The sequence below is a fragment of the Schistocerca serialis genome, chromosome 2, assembly GCF_023864345.2.
Source record: "Schistocerca serialis cubense isolate TAMUIC-IGC-003099 chromosome 2, iqSchSeri2.2, whole genome shotgun sequence".
NCBI classification, from domain to species: Eukaryota; Metazoa; Arthropoda; class Insecta; order Orthoptera; family Acrididae; genus Schistocerca; species Schistocerca serialis.
This window is the reverse complement of record NC_064639.1, coordinates 963,290,854-963,313,275: the sequence shown is the minus strand read 5'-3', so window position 1 is coordinate 963,313,275 and position 22,422 is coordinate 963,290,854. Positions and strand designations below refer to the sequence as shown.

General features: G+C 50.0%; 23 non-coding genes across 23 annotated transcripts; 6 read left to right on the top strand and 17 right to left on the bottom strand.

Annotated features, from left to right (window-relative positions):
- Window positions 1-1,504: 1,504 nt before the first annotated feature.
- On the bottom strand, window positions 1,505-1,577 carry Trnam-cau (transfer RNA methionine (anticodon CAU)). Its single transcript has one exon. It is a non-coding gene; the product is annotated as a tRNA-Met (tRNA).
- A 380-nt stretch (window positions 1,578-1,957) lies between these two features.
- Window positions 1,958-2,028, bottom strand: Trnag-gcc (transfer RNA glycine (anticodon GCC)). The gene has a single exon. It is a non-coding gene; the product is annotated as a tRNA-Gly (tRNA).
- Window positions 2,029-2,373: 345 nt separating this feature from the next.
- Trnag-ucc (transfer RNA glycine (anticodon UCC)) lies at window positions 2,374-2,445 on the top strand. The gene has a single exon. It is a non-coding gene; the product is annotated as a tRNA-Gly (tRNA).
- Window positions 2,446-3,039: 594 nt separating this feature from the next.
- Trnai-aau (transfer RNA isoleucine (anticodon AAU)) lies at window positions 3,040-3,113 on the bottom strand. Its single transcript has one exon. It is a non-coding gene; the product is annotated as a tRNA-Ile (tRNA).
- Window positions 3,114-5,442: 2,329 nt separating this feature from the next.
- Trnam-cau (transfer RNA methionine (anticodon CAU)) lies at window positions 5,443-5,515 on the bottom strand. Its single transcript has one exon. It is a non-coding gene; the product is annotated as a tRNA-Met (tRNA).
- Window positions 5,516-5,895: 380 nt separating this feature from the next.
- Window positions 5,896-5,966, bottom strand: Trnag-gcc (transfer RNA glycine (anticodon GCC)). Its single transcript has one exon. It is a non-coding gene; the product is annotated as a tRNA-Gly (tRNA).
- A 345-nt stretch (window positions 5,967-6,311) lies between these two features.
- On the top strand, window positions 6,312-6,383 carry Trnag-ucc (transfer RNA glycine (anticodon UCC)). The gene has a single exon. It is a non-coding gene; the product is annotated as a tRNA-Gly (tRNA).
- A 594-nt stretch (window positions 6,384-6,977) lies between these two features.
- Trnai-aau (transfer RNA isoleucine (anticodon AAU)) lies at window positions 6,978-7,051 on the bottom strand. The gene has a single exon. It is a non-coding gene; the product is annotated as a tRNA-Ile (tRNA).
- A 2,328-nt stretch (window positions 7,052-9,379) lies between these two features.
- Trnam-cau (transfer RNA methionine (anticodon CAU)) lies at window positions 9,380-9,452 on the bottom strand. Its single transcript has one exon. It is a non-coding gene; the product is annotated as a tRNA-Met (tRNA).
- Window positions 9,453-9,832: 380 nt separating this feature from the next.
- Trnag-gcc (transfer RNA glycine (anticodon GCC)) lies at window positions 9,833-9,903 on the bottom strand. The gene has a single exon. It is a non-coding gene; the product is annotated as a tRNA-Gly (tRNA).
- Window positions 9,904-10,248: 345 nt separating this feature from the next.
- On the top strand, window positions 10,249-10,320 carry Trnag-ucc (transfer RNA glycine (anticodon UCC)). The gene has a single exon. It is a non-coding gene; the product is annotated as a tRNA-Gly (tRNA).
- Window positions 10,321-10,899: 579 nt separating this feature from the next.
- On the bottom strand, window positions 10,900-10,973 carry Trnai-aau (transfer RNA isoleucine (anticodon AAU)). The gene has a single exon. It is a non-coding gene; the product is annotated as a tRNA-Ile (tRNA).
- Window positions 10,974-13,304: 2,331 nt separating this feature from the next.
- Trnam-cau (transfer RNA methionine (anticodon CAU)) lies at window positions 13,305-13,377 on the bottom strand. The gene has a single exon. It is a non-coding gene; the product is annotated as a tRNA-Met (tRNA).
- A 380-nt stretch (window positions 13,378-13,757) lies between these two features.
- Trnag-gcc (transfer RNA glycine (anticodon GCC)) lies at window positions 13,758-13,828 on the bottom strand. The gene has a single exon. It is a non-coding gene; the product is annotated as a tRNA-Gly (tRNA).
- A 350-nt stretch (window positions 13,829-14,178) lies between these two features.
- On the top strand, window positions 14,179-14,250 carry Trnag-ucc (transfer RNA glycine (anticodon UCC)). The gene has a single exon. It is a non-coding gene; the product is annotated as a tRNA-Gly (tRNA).
- A 594-nt stretch (window positions 14,251-14,844) lies between these two features.
- Trnai-aau (transfer RNA isoleucine (anticodon AAU)) lies at window positions 14,845-14,918 on the bottom strand. Its single transcript has one exon. It is a non-coding gene; the product is annotated as a tRNA-Ile (tRNA).
- A 2,332-nt stretch (window positions 14,919-17,250) lies between these two features.
- On the bottom strand, window positions 17,251-17,323 carry Trnam-cau (transfer RNA methionine (anticodon CAU)). Its single transcript has one exon. It is a non-coding gene; the product is annotated as a tRNA-Met (tRNA).
- Window positions 17,324-17,703: 380 nt separating this feature from the next.
- On the bottom strand, window positions 17,704-17,774 carry Trnag-gcc (transfer RNA glycine (anticodon GCC)). Its single transcript has one exon. It is a non-coding gene; the product is annotated as a tRNA-Gly (tRNA).
- Window positions 17,775-18,124: 350 nt separating this feature from the next.
- Window positions 18,125-18,196, top strand: Trnag-ucc (transfer RNA glycine (anticodon UCC)). Its single transcript has one exon. It is a non-coding gene; the product is annotated as a tRNA-Gly (tRNA).
- A 592-nt stretch (window positions 18,197-18,788) lies between these two features.
- Window positions 18,789-18,862, bottom strand: Trnai-aau (transfer RNA isoleucine (anticodon AAU)). The gene has a single exon. It is a non-coding gene; the product is annotated as a tRNA-Ile (tRNA).
- A 2,331-nt stretch (window positions 18,863-21,193) lies between these two features.
- Trnam-cau (transfer RNA methionine (anticodon CAU)) lies at window positions 21,194-21,266 on the bottom strand. The gene has a single exon. It is a non-coding gene; the product is annotated as a tRNA-Met (tRNA).
- A 380-nt stretch (window positions 21,267-21,646) lies between these two features.
- On the bottom strand, window positions 21,647-21,717 carry Trnag-gcc (transfer RNA glycine (anticodon GCC)). Its single transcript has one exon. It is a non-coding gene; the product is annotated as a tRNA-Gly (tRNA).
- A 350-nt stretch (window positions 21,718-22,067) lies between these two features.
- Trnag-ucc (transfer RNA glycine (anticodon UCC)) lies at window positions 22,068-22,139 on the top strand. Its single transcript has one exon. It is a non-coding gene; the product is annotated as a tRNA-Gly (tRNA).
- The last annotated feature ends 283 nt before the right edge of the window (window positions 22,140-22,422 follow it).

The window sequence follows — 22,422 nt, the reverse complement described above, 5'->3', positions numbered from 1 at the left end:
AGAGGGTTAACTCACACAGGTCATACCACCCAACATTTAAGATACTACAAAGTTCACTCACCATGTGTATCATTTGCATTCCGTTGTATGCTGTATGAGTTAATACTGATGCCGCAAAGATGGCGGCAGATCCCGAATCAGTGGATGACGCGTAATGCATCCATTGTTTTACAATTTTGCAAAAGACGGTAATTACTCTTGGATCATTTTTATTCAAGTAATCGGTGGCTTCCTGTATGGCTGCTGAGCAGGGTGGAGCATACTCGATGTTTTGTAACCTGAGTAGATTTAGAATATTCGTACGGTATTGTTTCTTCAAGAAGGCGGCACTCAACTGATTTGTATCTTTAACAAGGCCTCTCATAAGTGTCATGGCTACATAGCCGGCAACTCGTCTTAGTATGATGACCCCAGTGCTTTGTGCACTGGTTGCAGGGACTTTCTCTAAGATCTTTCGGACACCATCTAGAAAAGCCTGAAGACTATTGTCGGAGTATGAAAACAATAAATCTTTGTTAATATTCGGTGGTGGCTCCGCTGGACTTGAAGGATCTGATGCCATAACCCCCGAAGCTCCAGCCTCTGATTCGGAAGATAAAGCAATAGTTGGGATGGACCCTGTTTTCTCAACCAACTTGATCTCCGTTGGAGAAGGGGGAGCCTATGAGTCTTCTAACTCTTGTGTGTCATCCATTTCCCCTGGGTCTAAGCGAGGGGAGGTGAGACATGTTAAAAGATTGGTATCTTGACTGTCAGTATAATCACTCTCATCCCATATTACATCCATAGCCGTGGAGCAAGCCGATCCAGGCATTTGACCGATGGCTGCGAGAATGATGTCTGATACTTCAAATCCTCTTTGCCGCTCTCCTTTGCAATAAAAGTTGAAGAATCTAATTAAAACTTGTTTCTGAACAGAACAGGTTCGAAGAGAGCTTGGGAAATTCCGTTGTTTGGCTATCTCCTTGCACTTATCATCGTTCCATCCTTCCTTTTTGGCGAATGTGGACCTGGATATCGTAGGGTTGGTTTCATCTCTGATAGTGGCGAAGGATTCTAAGAGTTGATTTAATTCTTGCCTAGTTTCCTTCTCATCTGATGAGTGTGCCATCGTGGTGTAGTGGTAATCGTCGGTATAGACTCACGTGTGTTATCGGGTTACAAGGATCATGTATTGGATCTTCTAAAGCCACTAGACCACACCGGATGTGGCCGTTCCATTCGACCGTTCGTACGGTCGCTTGTCGCATTTCGTGTCGAGTGCCGCGTCGGCGCCCCTCTCTCTTTGCGAGCATCTTTGCACATGCTGACTGGCAAGGCGCGCACCTCAAACGTCGCAGAGCAATGCTTTTCGCTTCATGCTCTGCTGGGAGAAGAGGAAAAGGGAAGCTGTAAGTAGCAATAACAGCAAGTAAACATTTTCCCGCTGAAGCGTTGAAGATAACAAACAAGAAATACGTTGGCGCCCTAGCAACGGCACCACCATCAGTCACAGAAAATTAAATGCCCCGGGTGAGGATCGAACTCACGACCTTAAGATTATGAGACTTACGCGCTGCCTACTGCGCTACCGAGGCACGGGTGAACCGCTTGTCCTGGAAACTGGGTAAATACCGTACCCAATATTAGACGTAGAGACACTGTACTTCCTGGATAACGTGTTCTGTTGCTACACGTGCACTGCCGGCCCAGTTGATTGCGGTGTTGCTGCAGCTGTTGCAACGATAGGCAGCACTCCTTGTCGTTAAAGTTCAGTGCCTCGGAGGCACCCGGACACAGGAACTTGTGAGGCCAGGCCGACGCTAGTCTGTAGAACATGATGCGAGCGTCCTAGTGGGGACCCGCGAGTGCTGCGTTCTCGGTTCTTCTCAAGGGAATCCAGCTATACATTCTTGTGGATCGTGCATCTCAAGCGCGCAAGCCACGCGGCAGCATTATCGCGGGAAAAGCAAAATGATGCATCGGCCGGGAATCGAACCCGGGCCGCCCGCGTGGCAGGCGAGCATTCTACCACTGAACCCCCGATGCTCGGGCCAGCGGCAACTTCACGCTGCTTCCCGAGCAGATGTCTCAAGGGAAAGTGGGACTGCCGTCAAGCGGCGTAGCATTCTGTGGAGGAGATGCTGCCGACGCTGAATCCTGCACTGCACTGCACTGCTTAAAAATGCCGCCAGAACGCGGTCCTCTGCGTACTCTTGCGTCGCCGGCGCCGACTCTTGCCAAAGGATGCGAAATGTGCGCGGATACGCTGTCCCAATGCGTCTGGATGTGCTCCCCTAGCCTGCCTCGAAATGCGCCTGCCGGTACGATCATCTTCGGCCGCTGCCGACACGCGGGAAGCCGACACAGCGCGGAGGCGGGGCGCTCGCTTGTGCGGTGGTGGTGTAATGGTCAGCATAGTTGCCTTCCAAGCAGTTGATCCGGGTTCGATTCCCGGCCACCGCAGCAGGCTTTTAATTAGGCGTATGAGTACTTTTGCCACGCGCTCTTAAATTATTGTTTTTTCGCCCTCTTACTCGCTGCATACCAGCCCTTAGTGTGTCTCGACTTGTCTCGACTTTGCTCAGCTGACGCGAGAGCTGACGCTCTCAAATCGGCCTATATCAAAACGACAAGCACGAGAAACGACTGAGAGAGGCTAAGGAGAAGCGAGGCGACGGACACACAGCACGCCCCCTTCATTTCACGGTGGCGTCTCCCTGACCGAATCGGGCTGTAGCTCCGAAAACAAAGGAGAAACAAAAATAGGAAGTAAAACTGCCAATAGTGCCCTGTGTTCCCATGCGCTCACCCGCGCAAGTACTGACAAGGGCCAAAGTTGTTACGCATCGGCAATCGGACATTTTCTTTTATTTTCTCTTTATCGGTTGAGAACCAGTGTATTCAAGATATTATGGCCGTTGCCGAGTGAATGCTGTAGTGCTTCCCGACGAGTCGGGTTCGGATCCTCTGTCAACTTCCACGCAGGGTGATGATCTTTTGCTCATCACACTCGCCAGCTGAAATCGGCGCTGCCTTTTCGCAGTAGTAAAAGAGTAGTGGCCCGTGGGGGGCTCGAACCCACGACCTTCGCGTTATTAGCACGACGCTCTAACCAACTGAGCTAACGGGCCTCGGCAGATGCAGTTGCTCAGCCCTACGCTGGAAACAGGTGGCATGAAGCCATACACCATTTCTATGGTCGTCGTGTGTCTGCTTCCCTAGTCTATATTCTGCTGACGGTCACGAAACAGTAGCTATATTGCGAGCAGGACGGGAAACGGCCGCTCGGACAGCTCAAACTTGTCACGATTCGTGTGGAAAAAATTCCGTTCCGGTACCGGGAATCGAACCCGGGCCTCCTGGGTGAAAGTCAGGTATCCTAGCCACTTTTTTTTTTTTTTTTTTTTTTTAATAGGTTAATGGTGGGGGCTCCCTCCAGAATTCTAAAACAAAGACTAAGACAGAACCTTCATTTTAAGCGCTGGTGAAGTTAAAAATGCTTTTAAAGACGGGGTTCTCTCCGCTAGTGTCGCTGTCGTCGCTGTCATCTTCTCTCTGGATTGTCCTTCTTGCGTCCTCTTTATCTGCATACCTAGCTTCCTCGAGCCTGTTGGCTTCTTTCTCAACCAGAGATGTTTTCCCTACACCTATCATGTCGGAGGGGCTGGTAGTCAAGACATTGACGACACTCCTTCCGTAATTCTGGAGTGCATCTACTTGAGCTCTTCTGTCTTTAACCCAGACGGCCTCTAGTGCACCCTGATTATTTTCTGAAGAATATACTAATGCATTGACGATGACGCTGGCTAGCACTACGTTGGCAATTGGTCTGAGTTCAGAAAAATAGCCATCATCGATGACCCTGGCCCAGGGAGCTGATCTTTGAGGCTGAGTTCTCCTTTCGTATTGGTGCATATAACGAGAGATGTTGGTCCATGATTGTTTTGTCTTGTCCCAGAGGGTTAACTCACACAGGTCATACCACCCAACATTTAAGATACTACAAAGTTCACTCACCATGTGTATCATTTGCATTCCGTTGTATGCTGTATGAGTTAATACTGATGCCGCAAAGATGGCGGCAGATCCCGAATCAGTGGATGACGCGTAATGCATCCATTGTTTTACAATTTTGCAAAAGACGGTAATTACTCTTGGATCATTTTTATTCAAGTAATCGGTGGCTTCCTGTATGGCTGCTGAGCAGGGTGGAGCATACTCGATGTTTTGTAACCTGAGTAGATTTAGAATATTCGTACGGTATTGTTTCTTCAAGAAGGCGGCACTCAACTGATTTGTATCTTTAACAAGGCCTCTCATAAGTGTCATGGCTACATAGCCGGCAACTCGTCTTAGTATGATGACCCCAGTGCTTTGTGCACTGGTTGCAGGGACTTTCTCTAAGATCTTTCGGACACCATCTAGAAAAGCCTGAAGACTATTGTCGGAGTATGAAAACAATAAATCTTTGTTAATATTCGGTGGTGGCTCCGCTGGACTTGAAGGATCTGATGCCATAACCCCCGAAGCTCCAGCCTCTGATTCGGAAGATAAAGCAATAGTTGGGATGGACCCTGTTTTCTCAACCAACTTGATCTCCGTTGGAGAAGGGGGAGCCTATGAGTCTTCTAACTCTTGTGTGTCATCCATTTCCCCTGGGTCTAAGCGAGGGGAGGTGAGACATGTTAAAAGATTGGTATCTTGACTGTCAGTATAATCACTCTCATCCCATATTACATCCATAGCCGTGGAGCAAGCCGATCCAGGCATTTGACCGATGGCTGCGAGAATGATGTCTGATACTTCAAATCCTCTTTGCCGCTCTCCTTTGCAATAAAAGTTGAAGAATCTAATTAAAACTTGTTTCTGAACAGAACAGGTTCGAAGAGAGCTTGGGAAATTCCGTTGTTTGGCTATCTCCTTGCACTTATCATCGTTCCATCCTTCCTTTTTGGCGAATGTGGACCTGGATATCGTAGGGTTGGTTTCATCTCTGATAGTGGCGAAGGATTCTAAGAGTTGATTTAATTCTTGCCTAGTTTCCTTCTCATCTGATGAGTGTGCCATCGTGGTGTAGTGGTAATCGTCGGTATAGACTCACGTGTGTTATCGGGTTACAAGGATCATGTATTGGATCTTCTAAAGCCACTAGACCACACCGGATGTGGCCGTTCCATTCGACCGTTCGTACGGTCGCTTGTCGCATTTCGTGTCGAGTGCCGCGTCGGCGCCCCTCTCTCTTTGCGAGCATCTTTGCACATGCTGACTGGCAAGGCGCGCACCTCAAACGTCGCAGAGCAATGCTTTTCGCTTCATGCTCTGCTGGGAGAAGAGGAAAAGGGAAGCTGTAAGTAGCAATAACAGCAAGTAAACATTTTCCCGCTGAAGCGTTGAAGATAACAAACAAGAAATACGTTGGCGCCCTAGCAACGGCACCACCATCAGTCACAGAAAATTAAATGCCCCGGGTGAGGATCGAACTCACGACCTTAAGATTATGAGACTTACGCGCTGCCTACTGCGCTACCGAGGCACGGGTGAACCGCTTGTCCTGGAAACTGGGTAAATACCGTACCCAATATTAGACGTAGAGACACTGTACTTCCTGGATAACGTGTTCTGTTGCTACACGTGCACTGCCGGCCCAGTTGATTGCGGTGTTGCTGCAGCTGTTGCAACGATAGGCAGCACTCCTTGTCGTTAAAGTTCAGTGCCTCGGAGGCACCCGGACACAGGAACTTGTGAGGCCAGGCCGACGCTAGTCTGTAGAACATGATGCGAGCGTCCTAGTGGGGACCCGCGAGTGCTGCGTTCTCGGTTCTTCTCAAGGGAATCCAGCTATACATTCTTGTGGATCGTGCATCTCAAGCGCGCAAGCCACGCGGCAGCATTATCGCGGGAAAAGCAAAATGATGCATCGGCCGGGAATCGAACCCGGGCCGCCCGCGTGGCAGGCGAGCATTCTACCACTGAACCCCCGATGCTCGGGCCAGCGGCAACTTCACGCTGCTTCCCGAGCAGATGTCTCAAGGGAAAGTGGGACTGCCGTCAAGCGGCGTAGCATTCTGTGGAGGAGATGCTGCCGACGCTGAATCCTGCACTGCACTGCACTGCTTAAAAATGCCGCCAGAACGCGGTCCTCTGCGTACTCTTGCGTCGCCGGCGCCGACTCTTGCCAAAGGATGCGAAATGTGCGCGGATACGCTGTCCCAATGCGTCTGGATGTGCTCCCCTAGCCTGCCTCGAAATGCGCCTGCCGGTACGATCATCTTCGGCCGCTGCCGACACGCGGGAAGCCGACACAGCGCGGAGGCGGGGCGCTCGCTTGTGCGGTGGTGGTGTAATGGTCAGCATAGTTGCCTTCCAAGCAGTTGATCCGGGTTCGATTCCCGGCCACCGCAGCAGGCTTTTAATTAGGCGTATGAGTACTTTTGCCACGCGCTCTTAAATTATTGTTTTTTCGCCCTCTTACTCGCTGCATACCAGCCCTTAGTGTGTCTCGACTTGTCTCGACTTTGCTCAGCTGACGCGAGAGCTGACGCTCTCAAATCGGCCTATATCAAAACGACAAGCACGAGAAACGACTGAGAGAGGCTAAGGAGAAGCGAGGCGACGGACACACAGCACGCCCCCTTCATTTCACGGTGGCGTCTCCCTGACCGAATCGGGCTGTAGCTCCGAAAACAAAGGAGAAACAAAAATAGGAAGTAAAACTGCCAATAGTGCCCTGTGTTCCCATGCGCTCACCCGCGCAAGTACTGACAAGGGCCAAAGTTGTTACGCATCGGCAATCGGACATTTTCTTTTATTTTCTCTTTATCGGTTGAGAACCAGTGTATTCAAGATATTATGGCCATTGCCGAGTGAATGCTGTAGTGCTTCCCGACGAGTCGGGTTCGGATCCTCTGTCAACTTCCACGCAGGGTGATGATCTTTTGCTCATCACACTCGCCAGCTGAAATCGGCGCTGCCTTTTCGCAGTAGTAAAAGAGTAGTGGCCCGTGGGGGGCTCGAACCCACGACCTTCGCGTTATTAGCACGACGCTCTAACCAACTGAGCTAACGGGCCTCGGCAGATGCAGTTGCTCAGCCCTACGCTGGAAACAGGTGGCATGAAGCCATACACCATTTCTATGGTCGTCGTGTGTCTGCTTCCCTAGTCTATATTCTGCTGACGGTCACGAAACAGTAGCTATATTGCGAGCAGGACGGGAAACGGCCGCTCGGACAGCTCAAACTTGTCAAGATTCGTGTGGAAAAAATTCCGTTCCGGTACCGGGAATCGAACCCGGGCCTCCTGGGTGAAAGCCAGGTATCCTAGCCACTTTTTTTTTTTTTTTTTTTTAATAGGTTAATGGTGGGGGCTCCCTCCAGAATTCTAAAACAAAGACTAAGACAGAACCTTCATTTTAAGCGCTGGTGAAGTTAAAAATGCTTTTAAAGACGGGGTTCTCTCCGCTAGTGTCGCTGTCGTCGCTGTCATCTTCTCTCTGGATTGTCCTTCTTGCGTCCTCTTTATCTGCATACCTAGCTTCCTCGAGCCTGTTGGCTTCTTTCTCAACCAGAGATGTTTTCCCTACACCTATCATGTCAGAGGGGCTGGTAGTCAAGACATTGACGACACTCCTTCCGTAATTCTGGAGTGCATCTACTTGAGCTCTTCTGTCTTTAACCCAGACGGCCTCTAGTGCACCCTGATTATTTTCTGAAGAATATACTAATGCATTGACGATGACGCTGGCTAGCACTACGTTGGCAATTGGTCTGAGTTCAGAAAAATAGCCATCATCGATGACCCTGGCCCAGGGAGCTGATCTTTGAGGCTGAGTTCTCCTTTCGTATTGGTGCATATAACGAGAGATGTTGGTCCATGATTGTTTTGTCTTGTCCCAGAGGGTTAACTCACACAGGTCATACCACCCAACATTTAAGATACTACAAAGTTCACTCACCATGTGTATCATTTGCATTCCGTTGTATGCTGTATGAGTTAATACTGATGCCGCAAAGATGGCGGCAGATCCCGAATCAGTGGATGACGCGTAATGCATCCATTGTTTTACAATTTTGCAAAAGACGGTAATTACTCTTGGATCATTTTTATTCAAGTAATCGGTGGCTTCCTGTATGGCTGCTGAGCAGGGTGGAGCATACTCGATGTTTTGTAACCTGAGTAGATTTAGAATATTCGTACGGTATTGTTTCTTCAAGAAGGCGGCACTCAACTGATTTGTATCTTTAACAAGGCCTCTCATAAGTGTCATGGCTACATAGCCGGCAACTCGTCTTAGTATGATGACCCCAGTGCTTTGTGCACTGGTTGCAGGGACTTTCTCTAAGATCTTTCGGACACCATCTAGAAAAGCCTGAAGACTATTGTCGGAGTATGAAAACAATAAATCTTTGTTAATATTCGGTGGTGGCTCCGCTGGACTTGAAGGATCTGATGCCATAACCCCCGAAGCTCCAGCCTCTGATTCGGAAGATAAAGCAATAGTTGGGATGGACCCTGTTTTCTCAACCAACTTGATCTCCGTTGGAGAAGGGGGAGCCTATGAGTCTTCTAACTCTTGTGTGTGTCATCCATTTCCCCTGGGTCTAAGCGAGGGGAGGTGAGACATGTTAAAAGATTGGTATCTTGACTGTCAGTATAATCACTCTCATCCCATATTACATCCATAGCCGTGGAGCAAGCCGATCCAGGCATTTGACCGATGGCTGCGAGAATGATGTCTGATACTTCAAATCCTCTTTGCCGCTCTCCTTTGCAATAAAAGTTGAAGAATCTAATTAAAACTTGTTTCTGAACAGAACAGGTTCGAAGAGAGCTTGGGAAATTCCGTTGTTTGGCTATCTCCTTGCACTTATCATCGTTCCATCCTTCCTTTTTGGCGAATGTGGACCTGGATATCGTAGGGTTGGTTTCATCTCTGATAGTGGCGAAGGATTCTAAGAGTTGATTTAATTCTTGCCTAGTTTCCTTCTCATCTGATGAGTGTGCCATCGTGGTGTAGTGGTAATCGTCGGTATAGACTCACGTGTGTTATCGGGTTACAAGGATCATGTATTGGATCTTCTAAAGCCACTAGACCACACCGGATGTGGCCGTTCCATTCGACCGTTCGTACGGTCGCTTGTCGCATTTCGTGTCGAGTGCCGCGTCGGCGCCCCTCTCTCTTTGCGAGCATCTTTGCACATGCTGACTGGCAAGGCGCGCACCTCAAACGTCGCAGAGCAATGCTTTTCGCTTCATGCTCTGCTGGGAGAAGAGGAAAAGGGAAGCTGTAAGTAGCAATAACAGCAAGTAAACATTTTCCCGCTGAAGCGTTGAAGATAACAAACAAGAAATACGTTGGCGCCCTAGCAACGGCACCACCATCAGTCACAGAAAATTAAATGCCCCGGGTGAGGATCGAACTCACGACCTTAAGATTATGAGACTTACGCGCTGCCTACTGCGCTACCGAGGCACGGGTGAACCGCTTGTCCTGGAAACTGGGTAAATACCGTACCCAATATTAGACGTAGAGACACTGTACTTCCTGGATAACGTGTTCTGTTGCTACACGTGCACTGCCGGCCCAGTTGATTGCGGTGTTGCTGCAGCTGTTGCAACGATAGGCAGCACTCCTTGTCGTTAAAGTTCAGTGCCTCGGAGGCACCCGGACACAGCAACTTGTGAGGCCAGGCCGACGCTAGTCTGTAGAACATGATGCGAGCGTCCTAGTGGGGACCCGCGAGTGCTGCGTTCTCGGTTCTTCTCAAGGGAATCCAGCTATACATTCTTGTGGATCGTGCATCTCAAGCGCGCAAGCCACGCGGCAGCATTATCGCGGGAAAAGCAAAATGATGCATCGGCCGGGAATCGAACCCGGGCCGCCCGCGTGGCAGGCGAGCATTCTACCACTGAACCCCCGATGCTCGGGCCAGCGGCAACTTCACGCTGCTTCCCGAGCAGATGTCTCAAGGGAAAGTGGGACTGCCGTCAAGCGGCGTAGCATTCTGTGGAGGAGATGCTGCCGACGCTGAATCCTGCACTGCACTGCACTGCTTAAAAATGCCGCCAGAACGCGGTCCTCTGCGTACTCTTGCGTCGCCGGCGCCGACTCTTGCCAAAGGATGCGAAATGTGCGCGGATACGCTGTCCCAATGCGTCTGGATGTGCTCCCCTAGCCTGCCTCGAAATGCGCCTGCCGGTACGATCATCTTCGGCCGCTGCCGACACGCGGGAAGCCGACACAGCGCGGAGGCGGGGCGCTCGCTTGTGCGGTGGTGGTGTAATGGTCAGCATAGTTGCCTTCCAAGCAGTTGATCCGGGTTCGATTCCCGGCCACCGCAGCAGGCTTTTAATTAGGCGTATGAGTACTTTTGCCACGCGCTCTTAAATTATTGTTTTTTCGCCCTCTTACTCGCTGCATACCAGCCCTTAGTGTGTCTTTGCTCAGCTGACGCGAGAGCTGACGCTCTCAAATCGGCCTATACCAAAACGACAAGCACGAGAAACGACTGAGAGAGGCTAAGGAGAAGCGAGGCGATGGACACACAGCACGCCCCCTTCATTTCACGGTGGCGTCTCCCTGACCGAATCGGGCTGTAGCTCCGAAAACAAAGGAGAAACAAAAATAGGAAGTAAAACTGCCAATAGTGCCCTGTGTTCCCATGCGCTCACCCGCGCAAGTACTGACAAGGGCCAAAGTTGTTACGCATCGGCAATCGGACATTTTCTTTTATTTTCTCTTTATCGGTTGAGAACCAGTGTATTCAAGATATTATGGCCATTGCCGAGTGAATGCTGTAGTGCTTCCCGACGAGTCGGGTTCGGATCCTCTGTCAACTTCCACGCAGGGTGATGATCTTTTGCTCATCACACTCGCCAGCTGAAATCGGCGCTGCCTTTTCGCAGTAGTAAAAGAGTAGTGGCCCGTGGGGGGCTCGAACCCACGACCTTCGCGTTATTAGCACGACGCTCTAACCAACTGAGCTAACGGGCCTCGGCAGATGCAGTTGCTCAGCCCTACGCTGGAAACAGGTGGCATGAAGCCATACACCATTTCTATGGTCGTCGTGTGTCTGCTTCCCTAGTCTATATTCTGCTGACGGTCACGAAACAGTAGCTATATTGCGAGCAGGACGGGAAACGGCCGCTCGGACAGCTCAAACTTGTCACGATTCGTGTGGAAAAAATTCCGTTCCGGTACCGGGAATCGAACCCGGGCCTCCTGGGTGAAAGCCAGGTATCCTAGCCACTTTTTTTTTTTTTTTTTTTTTTTAATAGGTTAATGGTGGGGGCTCCCTCCAGAATTCTAAAACAAAGACTAAGACAGAACCTTCATTTTAAGCGCTGGTGAAGTTAAAAATGCTTTTAAAGACGGGGTTCTCTCCGCTAGTGTCGCTGTCGTCGCTGTCATCTTCTCTCTGGATTGTCCTTCTTGCGTCCTCTTTATCTGCATACCTAGCTTCCTCGAGCCTGTTGGCTTCTTTCTCAACCAGAGATGTTTTCCCTACACCTATCATGTCAGAGGGGCTGGTAGTCAAGACATTGACGACACTCCTTCCGTAATTCTGGAGTGCATCTACTTGAGCTCTTCTGTCTTTAACCCAGACGGCCTCTAGTGCACCCTGATTATTTTCTGAAGAATATACTAATGCATTGACGATGACGCTGGCTAGCACTACGTTGGCAATTGGTCTGAGTTCAGAAAAATAGCCATCATCGATGACCCTGGCCCAGGGAGCTGATCTTTGAGGCTGAGTTCTCCTTTCGTATTGGTGCATATAACGAGAGATGTTGGTCCATGATTGTTTTGTCTTGTCCCAGAGGGTTAACTCACACAGGTCATACCACCCAACATTTAAGATACTACAAAGTTCACTCACCATGTGTATCATTTGCATTCCGTTGTATGCTGTATGAGTTAATACTGATGCCGCAAAGATGGCGGCAGATCCCGAATCAGTGGATGACGCGTAATGCATCCATTGTTTTACAATTTTGCAAAAGACGGTAATTACTCTTGGATCATTTTTATTCAAGTAATCGGTGGCTTCCTGTATGGCTGCTGAGCAGGGTGGAGCATACTCGATGTTTTGTAACCTGAGTAGATTTAGAATATTCGTACGGTATTGTTTCTTCAAGAAGGCGGCACTCAACTGATTTGTATCTTTAACAAGGCCTCTCATAAGTGTCATGGCTACATAGCCGGCAACTCGTCTTAGTATGATGACCCCAGTGCTTTGTGCACTGGTTGCAGGGACTTTCTCTAAGATCTTTCGGACACCATCTAGAAAAGCCTGAAGACTATTGTTGGAGTATGAAAACAATAAATCTTTGTTAATATTCGGTGGTGGCTCCGCTGGACTTGAAGGATCTGATGCCATAACCCCCGAAGCTCCAGCCTCTGATTCGGAAGATAAAGCAATAGTTGGGATGGACCCTGTTTTCTCAACCAACTTGATCTCCGTTGGAGAAGGGGGAGCCTATGAGTCTTCTAACTCTTGTGTGTGTCATCCATTTCCCCTGGGTCTAAGCGAGGGGAGGTGAGACATGTTAAAAGATTGGTATCTTGACTGTCAGTATAATCACTCTCATCCCATATTACATCCATAGCCGTGGAGCAAGCCGATCCAGGCATTTGACCGATGGCTGCGAGAATGATGTCTGATACTTCAAATCCTCTTTGCCGCTCTCCTTTGCAATAAAAGTTGAAGAATCTAATTAAAACTTGTTTCTGAACAGAACAGGTTCGAAGAGAGCTTGGGAAATTCCGTTGTTTGGCTATCTCCTTGCACTTATCATCGTTCCATCCTTCCTTTTTGGCGAATGTGGACCTGGATATCGTAGGGTTGGTTTCATCTCTGATAGTGGCGAAGGATTCTAAGAGTTGATTTAATTCTTGCCTAGTTTCCTTCTCATCTGATGAGTGTGCCATCGTGGTGTAGTGGTAATCGTCGGTATAGACTCACGTGTGTTATCGGGTTACAAGGATCATGTATTGGATCTTCTAAAGCCACTAGACCACACCGGATGTGGCCGTTCCATTCGACCGTTCGTACGGTCGCTTGTCGCATTTCGTGTCGAGTGCCGCGTCGGCGCCCCTCTCTCTTTGCGAGCATCTTTGCACATGCTGACTGGCAAGGCGCGCACCTCAAACGTCGCAGAGCAATGCTTTTCGCTTCATGCTCTGCTGGGAGAAGAGGAAAAGGGAAGCTGTAAGTAGCAATAACAGCAAGTAAACATTTTCCCGCTGAAGCGTTGAAGATAACAAACAAGAAATACGTTGGCGCCCTAGCAACGGCACCACCATCAGTCACAGAAAATTAAATGCCCCGGGTGAGGATCGAACTCACGACCTTAAGATTATGAGACTTACGCGCTGCCTACTGCGCTACCGAGGCACGGGTGAACCGCTTGTCCTGGAAACTGGGTAAATACCGTACCCAATATTAGACGTAGAGACACTGTACTTCCTGGATAACGTGTTCTGTTGCTACACGTGCACTGCCGGCCCAGTTGATTGCGGTGTTGCTGCAGCTGTTGCAACGATAGGCAGCACTCCTTGTCGTTAAAGTTCAGTGCCTCGGAGGCACCCGGACACAGCAACTTGTGAGGCCAGGCCGACGCTAGTCTGTAGAACATGATGCGAGCGTCCTAGTGGGGACCCGCGAGTGCTGCGTTCTCGGTTCTTCTCAAGGGAATCCAGCTATACATTCTTGTGGATCGTGCATCTCAAGCGCGCAAGCCACGCGGCAGCATTATCGCGGGAAAAGCAAAATGATGCATCGGCCGGGAATCGAACCCGGGCCGCCCGCGTGGCAGGCGAGCATTCTACCACTGAACCCCCGATGCTCGGGCCAGCGGCAACTTCACGCTGCTTCCCGAGCAGATGTCTCAAGGGAAAGTGGGACTGCCGTCAAGCGGCGTAGCATTCTGTGGAGGAGATGCTGCCGACGCTGAATCCTGCACTGCACTGCACTGCACTGCTTAAAAATGCCGCCAGAACGCGGTCCTCTGCGTACTCTTGCGTCGCCGGCGCCGACTCTTGCCAAAGGATGCGAAATGTGCGCGGATACGCTGTCCCAATGCGTCTGGATGTGCTCCCCTAGCCTGCCTCGAAATGCGCCTGCCGGTACGATCATCTTCGGCCGCTGCCGACACGCGGGAAGCCGACACAGCGCGGAGGCGGGGCGCTCGCTTGTGCGGTGGTGGTGTAATGGTCAGCATAGTTGCCTTCCAAGCAGTTGATCCGGGTTCGATTCCCGGCCACCGCAGCAGGCTTTTAATTAGGCGTATGAGTACTTTTGCCACGCGCTCTTAAATTATTGTTTTTTCGCCCTCTTACTCGCTGCATACCAGCCCTTAGTGTGTCTCGACTTGTCTCGACTTTGCTCAGCTGACGCGAGAGCTGACGCTCTCAAATCGGCCTATATCAAAACGACAAGCACGAGAAACGACTGAGAGAGGCTAAGGAGAAGCGAGGCGATGGACACACAGCACGCCCCCTTCATTTCACGGTGGCGTCTCCCTGACCGAATCGGGCTGTAGCTCCGAAAACAAAGGAGAAACAAAAATAGGAAGTAAAACTGCCAATAGTGCCCTGTGTTCCCATGCGCTCACCCGCGCAAGTACTGACAAGGGCCAAAGTTGTTACGCATCGGCAATCGGACATTTTCTTTTATTTTCTCTTTATCGGTTGAGAACCAGTGTATTCAAGATATTATGGCCATTGCCGAGTGAATGCTGTAGTGCTTCCCGACGAGTCGGGTTCGGATCCTCTGTCAACTTCCACGCAGGGTGATGATCTTTTGCTCATCACACTCGCCAGCTGAAATCGGCGCTGCCTTTTCGCAGTAGTAAAAGAGTAGTGGCCCGTGGGGGGCTCGAACCCACGACCTTCGCGTTATTAGCACGACGCTCTAACCAACTGAGCTAACGGGCCTCGGCAGATGCAGTTGCTCAGCCCTACGCTGGAAACAGGTGGCATGAAGCCATACACCATTTCTATGGTCGTCGTGTGTCTGCTTCCCTAGTCTATATTCTGCTGACGGTCACGAAACAGTAGCTATATTGCGAGCAGGACGGGAAACGGCCGCTCGGACAGCTCAAACTTGTCACGATTCGTGTGGAAAAAATTCCGTTCCGGTACCGGGAATCGAACCCGGGCCTCCTGGGTGAAAGTCAGGTATCCTAGCCACTTTTTTTTTTTTTTTTTTTTTTTTTTAATAGGTTAATGGTGGGGGCTCCCTCCAGAATTCTAAAACAAAGACTAAGACAGAACCTTCATTTTAAGCGCTGGTGAAGTTAAAAATGCTTTTAAAGACGGGGTTCTCTCCGCTAGTGTCGCTGTCGTCGCTGTCATCTTCTCTCTGGATTGTCCTTCTTGCGTCCTCTTTATCTGCATACCTAGCTTCCTCGAGCCTGTTGGCTTCTTTCTCAACCAGAGATGTTTTCCCTACACCTATCATGTCGGAGGGGCTGGTAGTCAAGACATTGACGACACTCCTTCCGTAATTCTGGAGTGCATCTACTTGAGCTCTTCTGTCTTTAACCCAGACGGCCTCTAGTGCACCCTGATTATTTTCTGAAGAATATACTAATGCATTGACGATGACGCTGGCTAGCACTACGTTGGCAATTGGTCTGAGTTCAGAAAAATAGCCATCATCGATGACCCTGGCCCAGGGAGCTGATCTTTGAGGCTGAGTTCTCCTTTCGTATTGGTGCATATAACGAGAGATGTTGGTCCATGATTGTTTTGTCTTGTCCCAGAGGGTTAACTCACACAGGTCATACCACCCAACATTTAAGATACTACAAAGTTCACTCACCATGTGTATCATTTGCATTCCGTTGTATGCTGTATGAGTTAATACTGATGCCGCAAAGATGGCGGCAGATCCCGAATCAGTGGATGACGCGTAATGCATCCATTGTTTTACAATTTTGCAAAAGACGGTAATTACTCTTGGATCATTTTTATTCAAGTAATCGGTGGCTTCCTGTATGGCTGCTGAGCAGGGTGGAGCATACTCGATGTTTTGTAACCTGAGTAGATTTAGAATATTCGTACGGTATTGTTTCTTCAAGAAGGCGGCACTCAACTGATTTGTATCTTTAACAAGGCCTCTCATAAGTGTCATGGCTACATAGCCGGCAACTCGTCTTAGTATGATGACCCCAGTGCTTTGTGCACTGGTTGCAGGGACTTTCTCTAAGATCTTTCGGACACCATCTAGAAAAGCCTGAAGACTATTGTCGGAGTATGAAAACAATAAATCTTTGTTAATATTCGGTGGTGGCTCCGCTGGACTTGAAGGATCTGATGCCATAACCCCCGAAGCTCCAGCCTCTGATTCGGAAGATAAAGCAATAGTTGGGATGGACCCTGTTTTCTCAACCAACTTGATCTCCGTTGGAGAAGGGGGAGCCTATGAGTCTTCTAACTCTTGTGTGTCATCCATTTCCCCTGGGTCTAAGCGAGGGGAGGTGAGACATGTTAAAAGATTGGTATCTTGACTGTCAGTATAATCACTCTCATCCCATATTACATCCATAGCCGTGGAGCAAGCCGATCCAGGCATTTGACCGATGGCTGCGAGAATGATGTCTGATACTTCAAATCCTCTTTGCCGCTCTCCTTTGCAATAAAAGTTGAAGAATCTAATTAAAACTTGTTTCTGAACAGAACAGGTTCGAAGAGAGCTTGGGAAATTCCGTTGTTTGGCTATCTCCTTGCACTTATCATCGTTCCATCCTTCCTTTTTGGCGAATGTGGACCTGGATATCGTAGGGTTGGTTTCATCTCTGATAGTGGCGAAGGATTCTAAGAGTTGATTTAATTCTTGCCTAGTTTCCTTCTCATCTGATGAGTGTGCCATCGTGGTGTAGTGGTAATCGTCGGTATAGACTCACGTGTGTTATCGGGTTACAAGGATCATGTATTGGATCTTCTAAAGCCACTAGACCACACCGGATGTGGCCGTTCCATTCGACCGTTCGTACGGTCGCTTGTCGCATTTCGTGTCGAGTGCCGCGTCGGCGCCCCTCTCTCTTTGCGAGCATCTTTGCACATGCTGACTGGCAAGGCGCGCACCTCAAACGTCGCAGAGCAATGCTTTTCGCTTCATGCTCTGCTGGGAGAAGAGGAAAAGGGAAGCTGTAAGTAGCAATAACAGCAAGTAAACATTTTCCCGCTGAAGCGTTGAAGATAACAAACAAGAAATACGTTGGCGCCCTAGCAACGGCACCACCATCAGTCACAGAAAATTAAATGCCCCGGGTGAGGATCGAACTCACGACCTTAAGATTATGAGACTTACGCGCTGCCTACTGCGCTACCGAGGCACGGGTGAACCGCTTGTCCTGGAAACTGGGTAAATACCGTACCCAATATTAGACGTAGAGACACTGTACTTCCTGGATAACGTGTTCTGTTGCTACACGTGCACTGCCGGCCCAGTTGATTGCGGTGTTGCTGCAGCTGTTGCAACGATAGGCAGCACTCCTTGTCGTTAAAGTTCAGTGCCTCGGAGGCACCCGGACACAGCAACTTGTGAGGCCAGGCCGACGCTAGTCTGTAGAACATGATGCGAGCGTCCTAGTGGGGACCCGCGAGTGCTGCGTTCTCGGTTCTTCTCAAGGGAATCCAGCTATACATTCTTGTGGATCGTGCATCTCAAGCGCGCAAGCCACGCGGCAGCATTATCGCGGGAAAAGCAAAATGATGCATCGGCCGGGAATCGAACCCGGGCCGCCCGCGTGGCAGGCGAGCATTCTACCACTGAACCCCCGATGCTCGGGCCAGCGGCAACTTCACGCTGCTTCCCGAGCAGATGTCTCAAGGGAAAGTGGGACTGCCGTCAAGCGGCGTAGCATTCTGTGGAGGAGATGCTGCCGACGCTGAATCCTGCACTGCACTGCACTGCACTGCTTAAAAATGCCGCCAGAACGCGGTCCTCTGCGTACTCTTGCGTCGCCGGCGCCGACTCTTGCCAAAGGATGCGAAATGTGCGCGGATACGCTGTCCCAATGCGTCTGGATGTGCTCCCCTAGCCTGCCTCGAAATGCGCCTGCCGGTACGATCATCTTCGGCCGCTGCCGACACGCGGGAAGCCGACACAGCGCGGAGGCGGGGCGCTCGCTTGTGCGGTGGTGGTGTAATGGTCAGCATAGTTGCCTTCCAAGCAGTTGATCCGGGTTCGATTCCCGGCCACCGCAGCAGGCTTTTAATTAGGCGTATGAGTACTTTTGCCACGCGCTCTTAAATTATTGTTTTTTCGCCCTCTTACTCGCTGCATACCAGCCCTTAGTGTGTCTCGACTTGTCTCGACTTTGCTCAGCTGACGCGAGAGCTGACGCTCTCAAATCGGCCTATATCAAAACGACAAGCACGAGAAACGACTGAGAGAGGCTAAGGAGAAGCGAGGCGATGGACACACAGCACGCCCCCTTCATTTCACGGTGGCGTCTCCCTGACCGAATCGGGCTGTAGCTCCGAAAACAAAGGAGAAACAAAAATAGGAAGTAAAACTGCCAATAGTGCCCTGTGTTCCCATGCGCTCACCCGCGCAAGTACTGACAAGGGCCAAAGTTGTTACGCATCGGCAATCGGACATTTTCTTTTATTTTCTCTTTATCGGTTGAGAACCAGTGTATTCAAGATATTATGGCCATTGCCGAGTGAATGCTGTAGTGCTTCCCGACGAGTCGGGTTCGGATCCTCTGTCAACTTCCACGCAGGGTGATGATCTTTTGCTCATCACACTCGCCAGCTGAAATCGGCGCTGCCTTTTCGCAGTAGTAAGAGTAGTGGCCCGTGGGGGGCTCGAACCCACGACCTTCGCGTTATTAGCACGACGCTCTAACCAACTGAGCTAACGGGCCTCGGCAGATGCAGTTGCTCAGCCCTACGCTGGAAACAGGTGGCATGAAGCCATACACCATTTCTATGGTCGTCGTGTGTCTGCTTCCCTAGTCTATATTCTGCTGACGGTCACGAAACAGTAGCTATATTGCGAGCAGGACGGGAAACGGCCGCTCGGACAGCTCAAACTTGTCACGATTCGTGTGGAAAAAATTCCGTTCCGGTACCGGGAATCGAACCCGGGCCTCCTGGGTGAAAGTCAGGTATCCTAGCCACTTTTTTTTTTTTTTTTTTTTTTTTTAATAGGTTAATGGTGGGGGCTCCCTCCAGAATTCTAAAACAAAGACTAAGACAGAACCTTCATTTTAAGCGCTGGTGAAGTTAAAAATGCTTTTAAAGACGGGGTTCTCTCCGCTAGTGTCGCTGTCGTCGCTGTCATCTTCTCTCTGGATTGTCCTTCTTGCGTCCTCTTTATCTGCATACCTAGCTTCCTCGAGCCTGTTGGCTTCTTTCTCAACCAGAGATGTTTTCCCTACACCTATCATGTCGGAGGGGCTGGTAGTCAAGACATTGACGACACTCCTTCCGTAATTCTGGAGTGCATCTACTTGAGCTCTTCTGTCTTTAACCCAGACGGCCTCTAGTGCACCCTGATTATTTTCTGAAGAATATACTAATGCATTGACGATGACGCTGGCTAGCACTACGTTGGCAATTGGTCTGAGTTCAGAAAAATAGCCATCATCGATGACCCTGGCCCAGGGAGCTGATCTTTGAGGCTGAGTTCTCCTTTCGTATTGGTGCATATAACGAGAGATGTTGGTCCATGATTGTTTTGTCTTGTCCCAGAGGGTTAACTCACACAGGTCATACCACCCAACATTTAAGATACTACAAAGTTCACTCACCATGTGTATCATTTGCATTCCGTTGTATGCTGTATGAGTTAATACTGATGCCGCAAAGATGGCGGCAGATCCCGAATCAGTGGATGACGCGTAATGCATCCATTGTTTTACAATTTTGCAAAAGACGGTAATTACTCTTGGATCATTTTTATTCAAGTAATCGGTGGCTTCCTGTATGGCTGCTGAGCAGGGTGGAGCATACTCGATGTTTTGTAACCTGAGTAGATTTAGAATATTCGTACGGTATTGTTTCTTCAAGAAGGCGGCACTCAACTGATTTGTATCTTTAACAAGGCCTCTCATAAGTGTCATGGCTACATAGCCGGCAACTCGTCTTAGTATGATGACCCCAGTGCTTTGTGCACTGGTTGCAGGGACTTTCTCTAAGATCTTTCGGACACCATCTAGAAAAGCCTGAAGACTATTGTCGGAGTATGAAAACAATAAATCTTTGTTAATATTCGGTGGTGGCTCCGCTGGACTTGAAGGATCTGATGCCATAACCCCCGAAGCTCCAGCCTCTGATTCGGAAGATAAAGCAATAGTTGGGATGGACCCTGTTTTCTCAACCAACTTGATCTCCGTTGGAGAAGGGGGAGCCTATGAGTCTTCTAACTCTTGTGTGTCATCCATTTCCCCTGGGTCTAAGCGAGGGGAGGTGAGACATGTTAAAAGATTGGTATCTTGACTGTCAGTATAATCACTCTCATCCCATATTACATCCATAGCCGTGGAGCAAGCCGATCCAGGCATTTGACCGATGGCTGCGAGAATGATGTCTGATACTTCAAATCCTCTTTGCCGCTCTCCTTTGCAATAAAAGTTGAAGAATCTAATTAAAACTTGTTTCTGAACAGAACAGGTTCGAAGAGAGCTTGGGAAATTCCGTTGTTTGGCTATCTCCTTGCACTTATCATCGTTCCATCCTTCCTTTTTGGCGAATGTGGACCTGGATATCGTAGGGTTGGTTTCATCTCTGATAGTGGCGAAGGATTCTAAGAGTTGATTTAATTCTTGCCTAGTTTCCTTCTCATCTGATGAGTGTGCCATCGTGGTGTAGTGGTAATCGTCGGTATAGACTCACGTGTGTTATCGGGTTACAAGGATCATGTATTGGATCTTCTAAAGCCACTAGACCACACCGGATGTGGCCGTTCCATTCGACCGTTCGTACGGTCGCTTGTCGCATTTCGTGTCGAGTGCCGCGTCGGCGCCCCTCTCTCTTTGCGAGCATCTTTGCACATGCTGACTGGCAAGGCGCGCACCTCAAACGTCGCAGAGCAATGCTTTTCGCTTCATGCTCTGCTGGGAGAAGAGGAAAAGGGAAGCTGTAAGTAGCAATAACAGCAAGTAAACATTTTCCCGCTGAAGCGTTGAAGATAACAAACAAGAAATACGTTGGCGCCCTAGCAACGGCACCACCATCAGTCACAGAAAATTAAATGCCCCGGGTGAGGATCGAACTCACGACCTTAAGATTATGAGACTTACGCGCTGCCTACTGCGCTACCGAGGCACGGGTGAACCGCTTGTCCTGGAAACTGGGTAAATACCGTACCCAATATTAGACGTAGAGACACTGTACTTCCTGGATAACGTGTTCTGTTGCTACACGTGCACTGCCGGCCCAGTTGATTGCGGTGTTGCTGCAGCTGTTGCAACGATAGGCAGCACTCCTTGTCGTTAAAGTTCAGTGCCTCGGAGGCACCCGGACACAGCAACTTGTGAGGCCAGGCCGACGCTAGTCTGTAGAACATGATGCGAGCGTCCTAGTGGGGACCCGCGAGTGCTGCGTTCTCGGTTCTTCTCAAGGGAATCCAGCTATACATTCTTGTGGATCGTGCATCTCAAGCGCGCAAGCCACGCGGCAGCATTATCGCGGGAAAAGCAAAATGATGCATCGGCCGGGAATCGAACCCGGGCCGCCCGCGTGGCAGGCGAGCATTCTACCACTGAACCCCCGATGCTCGGGCCAGCGGCAACTTCACGCTGCTTCCCGAGCAGATGTCTCAAGGGAAAGTGGGACTGCCGTCAAGCGGCGTAGCATTCTGTGGAGGAGATGCTGCCGACGCTGAATCCTGCACTGCACTGCACTGCACTGCTTAAAAATGCCGCCAGAACGCGGTCCTCTGCGTACTCTTGCGTCGCCGGCGCCGACTCTTGCCAAAGGATGCGAAATGTGCGCGGATACGCTGTCCCAATGCGTCTGGATGTGCTCCCCTAGCCTGCCTCGAAATGCGCCTGCCGGTACGATCATCTTCGGCCGCTGCCGACACGCGGGAAGCCGACACAGCGCGGAGGCGGGGCGCTCGCTTGTGCGGTGGTGGTGTAATGGTCAGCATAGTTGCCTTCCAAGCAGTTGATCCGGGTTCGATTCCCGGCCACCGCAGCAGGCTTTTAATTAGGCGTATGAGTACTTTTGCCACGCGCTCTTAAATTATTGTTTTTTCGCCCTCTTACTCGCTGCATACCAGCCCTTAGTGTGTCTCGACTTGTCTCGTCTCGACTTGTCTCGACTTTGCTCAGCTGACGCGAGAGCTGACGCTCTCAAATCGGCCTATATCAAAACGACAAGCACGAGAAACGACTGAGAGAGGCTAAGGAGAAGCGAGGCGATGGACACACAGCACGCCCCCTTCATTTCACGGTGGCGTCTCCCTGACCGAATCGGG